Raw genomic sequence first — 6,135 nt, forward strand, 5'->3', positions numbered from 1 at the left:
TTTCCCATCTTTTAATCAGATTGATTATTTTTTTGTGAGTAAAATGCTTGAGTTCCCTGTATATTCTGATGATCAGTCCCTTATCTGAGGTATAGTTTGCAAATATATTCTCCCATTCTTAGAGTTGTCTTCTCACTCTATTGTTTCTTTTGCTCTGCAGAAGCTTCTCAGCCTAATATAGTCTCATTTGTCTATTTTTGGAACTATTACCTGTTTTAGAGGTCTTCTTTAAGAAGTCTATGACTACTCCAAAGTCTTCAAGAGTTTTGCCTGCATTTTCCACAAATATTTTTAGTTTGAGCTTGTATGTTTAGATCCTCAATCCATTCAGAGTTAATTTTTGTTAGTGGTGAGAGATAAAGATCCAGTTTCGGAGTTCCAGCAGCTCTGGCGGTGGGAGGAGCGGTAGGGTTTATCTGCTCAACTCTGCAAAGTTCCTAGGCACTTCGTGGCCTCATCAGGCACCCAGCACACATCCTGCCCACAGCCAAGATGCCCAAGAGGAAGGTCAGTTCAGCTGAGGGGGCGGCCAAGGAAGAGCCCAAGAGGAGATCGGCGAGGTTGTCGGCTAAACCTCCAGCAAAAGTAGAGATAAAGCCAAAAAAGGCGGCAGGGAAGGATAAATCTTCAGACAAAAGAGTGCAAACAAAAGGGAAAAGGGGAGCAAAGGGGAAACAGGCTGAAGTGGCCAACCGAGACACTAAAGAAGATTTACCTGCAGAAAATGGAGAAATTGAAAATGAGGAGAGTTCACCCTCTGATGAAGCAGGCGAGAAAGAAGTCAAGGCGGAGTAACATCATATACCATGTCTTATCAATGGTCCCTGTCTCCCTTCTTGTACAATCCAGAGGAATATTTTTATCAACTATTTTGTAAATGCAAGTTTTTTAGTAGCTCTAGAAACATTTTTAAGAAGGAGAGAATCCCACCTCATCCCATTTTTTAAGTATAAATGTTTTTTTTAAGAGGTGAAATCATTTACTGGTTGTTTATTTTTCAGTACAAGCAGAAAATAGAAGTGGGATATTGACTTATAGGAGGCTTCGACTCTCTTACGTGTCAGCTTAACATTCCATAGGTGGGGGCGGGCCTGTAGCGAAAACCTCTCCCCCCCAAAAAAAAGGAGAGAATCCCACCTCATCCCATTTTTTAAGTGCAAATGTTTTTTTTTTTTTAAGAGGTGAAATCATTTACTGGTTGTTTATTTTTCAGTACAACCAGAAAATAGTGGGATATTGACTTATAGCAGGGTTTGACTCTCTTGCCTGTCAGCTTAATATTGCATAGGTGGGGGCGGGTGGGTAGTTTTTATATCCTAAATACAAAGCATACTAAATAGCAGTTTGGAGTCACAGTCATGCATTTAATGTGTCTTGAATATTTTAAATGACTTCTATTATGTTTTGTAGTAGTATTATTTCCTAAAGAAAACCACTCTTTGATTGTTGCTCTCCCTGTCAGAATTGTGTGCACTCTGTAATATCTTTGGTCGTGGTAGTCCAGTTTTCCTAATAATTCTGTTAATGTACTGTGAAAGATTGGAAATTTGAAGTATGTAGTCTGTATGATACTAAATTGTGATTTGGTGGGACTTACATAACAGCTTTCAACATCTGAAGACAGTGGTTCTTGATATCCTCTTAAGGAAAATTTTCCTCCAAATTTGAAGCTGGAATGTCACTGGAATAACTTGAAAAGAATCACTATACTTGGCTTTTTAAATTTTTGGTACGTATGTTAAGAATTGGGTACAAATTGAAATGTCTGTACTGATCCTTGACACAACCAATAAATCAATAAATCTCAATAACAACAACAACAAAAATACAGTTTCATTCTTTGGCAGGTGGAAATTCAGTTCTCCCAGCACCACTTGCTGAAGTGATTTTCTTTTCCCCATTGGATTGTCTTGTGCATTTTGTCAAGAATCAGTGGGCTGTATATCTTGGGGCGCATTTTGGGGTTCTCAATTCTGCTCCATTGGTCTACCATTGACCTCTATTTTTGTGACAATACAATGCTGTTTTAATTATCATAACTTTGTAATATGGTTGAGGTTGGGAAATGAGATACCTCTACTATATTCCCCTTACACAGTATTGCTTTGGTGATATGAAGACTTTTATGCTTCCAGACAAATTTTATGATTGTTTTTCTTTTTCTTTTTTTTTTTTTCTATCTCTGGTAGTTTGATTGGGATTGCATTAAATTTGTAGATTAATTTGGGTAGGATTGACATCTTAATTATATTAACTCTTCCAATCCAAGAACATGGAGTGTTTTTCCACTTTTCTGTATCATTTTAATTTTCTTTTTCTAATGTTTCATAGTTTTCCTTGCAGAGATCTTTGATGTCCTTTTTAAAGTTTATTTCTAGATACCTTACTGGCTTTGTGGCTATTGTAAATGGAATTTCTTTCTTCAATTCTGTCTCAGTTTGTCCATTATTGGTGTATAAAAATGTTACAGGATTTGTACATTGATTTTGGATCCTGCTACTTTACAATATTCATTTATCACTTCCAGAATTTTTGTGTGTGTGTATGTGTGGATTCTTTAGATCTTCTATATAAAGCATCAGATCTTCTGGAAATACAGATAATTTCACTTCTTCTTTTACTGTTTGGATGCCTTTTATTTGACTCTCTTGTCTAATTGTTTGGCTAGAACTTCTATTACTATATTTAAAAAGCGTAGAGAAAGTGGGCAGTATTGTCTTGTTCCACCTTTTAGTGGAAAAATTTTCAACTTTTTCTCATTCAGTATGGTCTTAGCTATGGGTTTTTCACAGATAACTTTTATTGTGTGGAGTAATGTCCCTTCTATGCTAATTTTGCTGAGACTCTTAATCATGAAGGGATGTTGTATTTTATTAAGTGTTTTTTCTGAATCGATGGGTATGATCATATGGTTTTTAATTTTTCCTTTTGTTAATATAATGCATTACGGTTTTCGTGTTTCACATGTTGAACCATTCTGGCATCCCTGAAAGAAAACCTACTGGGTCATGGTGTATGATGTTTATTTATTTATTTATTTATTTATTTTTTTGAGAGGCTTTTTGCTATAGGGCACACACGCTCACCAGAAAGACAGAGAGACAGAGAGACAGAAAGTGAGAAATCATCCCCAGGGATGATGGCCACACCTCAATCCCTTCTCCTCCTCTTGAGATCTTGGGCATGCATGCACATGCGTTGGGTGTAAGTTTAAGTAACTGGGTCTGGGACGCAAATCATGGTCTACTACCTGGGAGTCTGGAGATGTAGCCATTATGCCAACTGCTGGTCCCAAGTGTATGATCTTTTAAATATGTTGTTGAATATGATTTGCTGGTATCTTACTGAGAATTTTTGCATCTGTGTTCATCAGGGATACAGGCCTAAAGGTGTTTTTTTTTTTTTGTCATATCTTGACTGGTTTTGGAATTAAGATGATGGGACTTTAGAGAATAAATTTGGGAAGGTTCCTTCCTTTTGAATTCTTAGAAATAGCTGAAAGAGAATTGGGTTTTTTTGTAAAAGTATTGTAGAATTAGGATGTAAAGTCATCAGGATCTGGCCTCTTCATTGTTAGGATATTATTTATTAGTGATTAAATCTCATTACTTTAGATGGGTCTATTCAGACATCCTATTTCTTCCTGGTTTACTCTTGGTAAGTTATACACATCCAGAAATTTGTCTGTCTCATCTAGGTGTTTTTGTTTGCTGGCATATAGTCGCTCATAGTATTCTCTGATGATATTCTGTATTTATGTTATATGCACTGTCATAATGCCTGTTTCTTTGTTGATTTGATCTATCTGGTTCCTTCCTCTGTTTGTCTCTATTAATCTAGCTAATGGTATTCAATTTTGTTCATCTCCAAAAAGAACCAGCTTTTGGTATCATTTGTTTTCTGTATAGTTCTTCCATTCTCTATTTAAATTATTTCTTTTTTTCTGAAAATTTTTTTGAATGTTGTTTATCCAGTTCCCTCAATTGTGTTGTTAGATTGTTTATCTGCCACCTTTCTGCTTTTCCTTGAGGGCATAATTGCCCAGGGTTGGCGTACCAAAATTTCAAAGTTGCTCCCAAGCCCAAGCATGGACTCACTCAAGAAGCCTGCCCAGACCAGGCTCACATCTCCAGCAGGGTAGGTGGGGCAAGCCCACACTGCTGGACTGGTGGTCGATGGAGTCCAAAGTGTTCTAATGTTGCTCCCATGCCCCATCGTGGACTCACCTAAGAGGCCTGCCAAGATCAGGCTCCTCAGAGTGCATTTCTATTTAATCCTCCCTTATCTGTGTGATAGAAGTAGAGACTGCAAATTCACCCCTGACTGTGCTTACTGCCATAGAAACCAATGATGAGTAAGCAGCCACGTTATTAGGTGAAGCCACCCTTTTACCAGCGCCCTTAGCACCTGCCATTCTTGCCATTGCTTTGCTCAGTTGTTAGCGCAAATACTGAGGTCTCAGAGTCCCTACTCTGCACCGCATCCTCCATGTTGGGAAGTGCAGCTGAAGGAGGCCCAATCCCACCTGCTAGGAATTGAAAGTTGAACAAGGTGGGCAGGAAGGAGGCTGTTGGGGTACCAGGTGGAGCTGGCTAGTGCTAGGATGAGTGCAAGCAGTGGGGGCTGTGAGAACCCACAGTAGAGGCTCTAATGATAGTCAATGTACCTTAGGTAAGAACCGAGGGCAAACAGGCAACAACTCAGTGCATTGTAGGCTGCCTGGACACTGCCTTATTCACCATCAAGAGATAATAGGAGAAGTGAGATGTGACGAAAATGCCTAAAATAATCTAAGATTACAGGTTGACCACCTATGTTCTGAAAATCTGACTCCAAAATGCCCCAGAGTTCAACATTTTTGAGTACATGGCACAAGTGGAAAATTCTACACCTGATATCATGTGATGGGTTGCAGTCAAAATGCGGCATTACAGACATACTGCATACAATTACCATCGAGCTATGAGTTTAAGATGTGCATGGAACATAAATGAGGCCTGTCCCCAAGGTATCTTGTTGTATATATGCAGATATTTTAGAATCCCAAATATCTGAAATCTGAAACACCTCTGCTAGCGATACGGGGTACTCAATCTGAATAAAGTACTGGGTCTCTCAGGGAATGCTCAGGGCTCAGAATAACCAGGTTTAAGAAAACACATGTTCAGACTCTCATCTTGCTCCTGGTCTGGATAGATGTTGCTGCTGCCTGAGTGTGTGTGAGTGTGCATCTCCATGAATGCAGGTGTGTGCCTGTGTGTGCCCATGTGTACCAGTGGATTGCCTGTGACTTTTGCTATCTATTCAAGTGTGGTTCTCTCTGCTGCCAGGAATGACTGGGACAAGGGGTGGCATGTTTGTGTGCACTAACCCTAGGTATGTAGGTAAACAAGGTCCAGAAGTAGGATGTTGTGAAAGAAAATTAGTCCAGAGTGTTATAGGTAGTCAGATAAGAGCAGGGAGTCCTGAGATACCAGGGAGACATTTACCTGACACCTCACTCACCGTTATCAGGGGTCACAGCCTGAGTCCTGATGCCACAAAGGAAGCTTATCTAAGTTTTATTACCTATACTGTCATAGGAGGGCCTGAAGAATGTAAGTTTCTTCCCCTCCCACAGCAGCTCCTGCACACGGCACTCTCTCGGCTCCTCCATGATATTTCACATTTACTGGTGGCGCTGGACTGGGACAGGCAGAGTCGTCCCTAAGCGCATGCTCCTACATTCCAAGTCCACACTGGGCGGGCTGCCGACTTTCTCCCCTAACATGCACTTGAGTTCCCCTTACAAAAAAGCCCTTGTAAACAAAGCAAGGAGCCAGCTACACTGGCAGACCTTCCCTTCTATCTGTTGAAGACCCCACAATAAAAGTAACATCTAACCTTTTCCCCAGTGCAACTGCCTCCTGGCCACTCGTCTGCCTGAACGTTTCCTGGTGTACTGTACTATTCAAACTTCTGCTCTCGGGACCAGCAGTTAGCGTAATGGCTATGTCGCTGGACTCCCAGGTAGTTGACCACAGTTCACGTCCGGACCCGCTGGCTTAAAACTCACACAGGGCACAAGTGCGTGAGTGCCCAAGATCCCGAGAGGAGAATGGAGAAGGGATTGCGGCATGACCATCCCCTCTGGGG

Source organism: Tupaia chinensis, unplaced genomic scaffold (genome assembly GCF_000334495.1).
Source record: "Tupaia chinensis unplaced genomic scaffold, TupChi_1.0 Scaffold144605_1, whole genome shotgun sequence".
Taxonomy (NCBI): domain Eukaryota; kingdom Metazoa; phylum Chordata; class Mammalia; order Scandentia; family Tupaiidae; genus Tupaia; species Tupaia belangeri.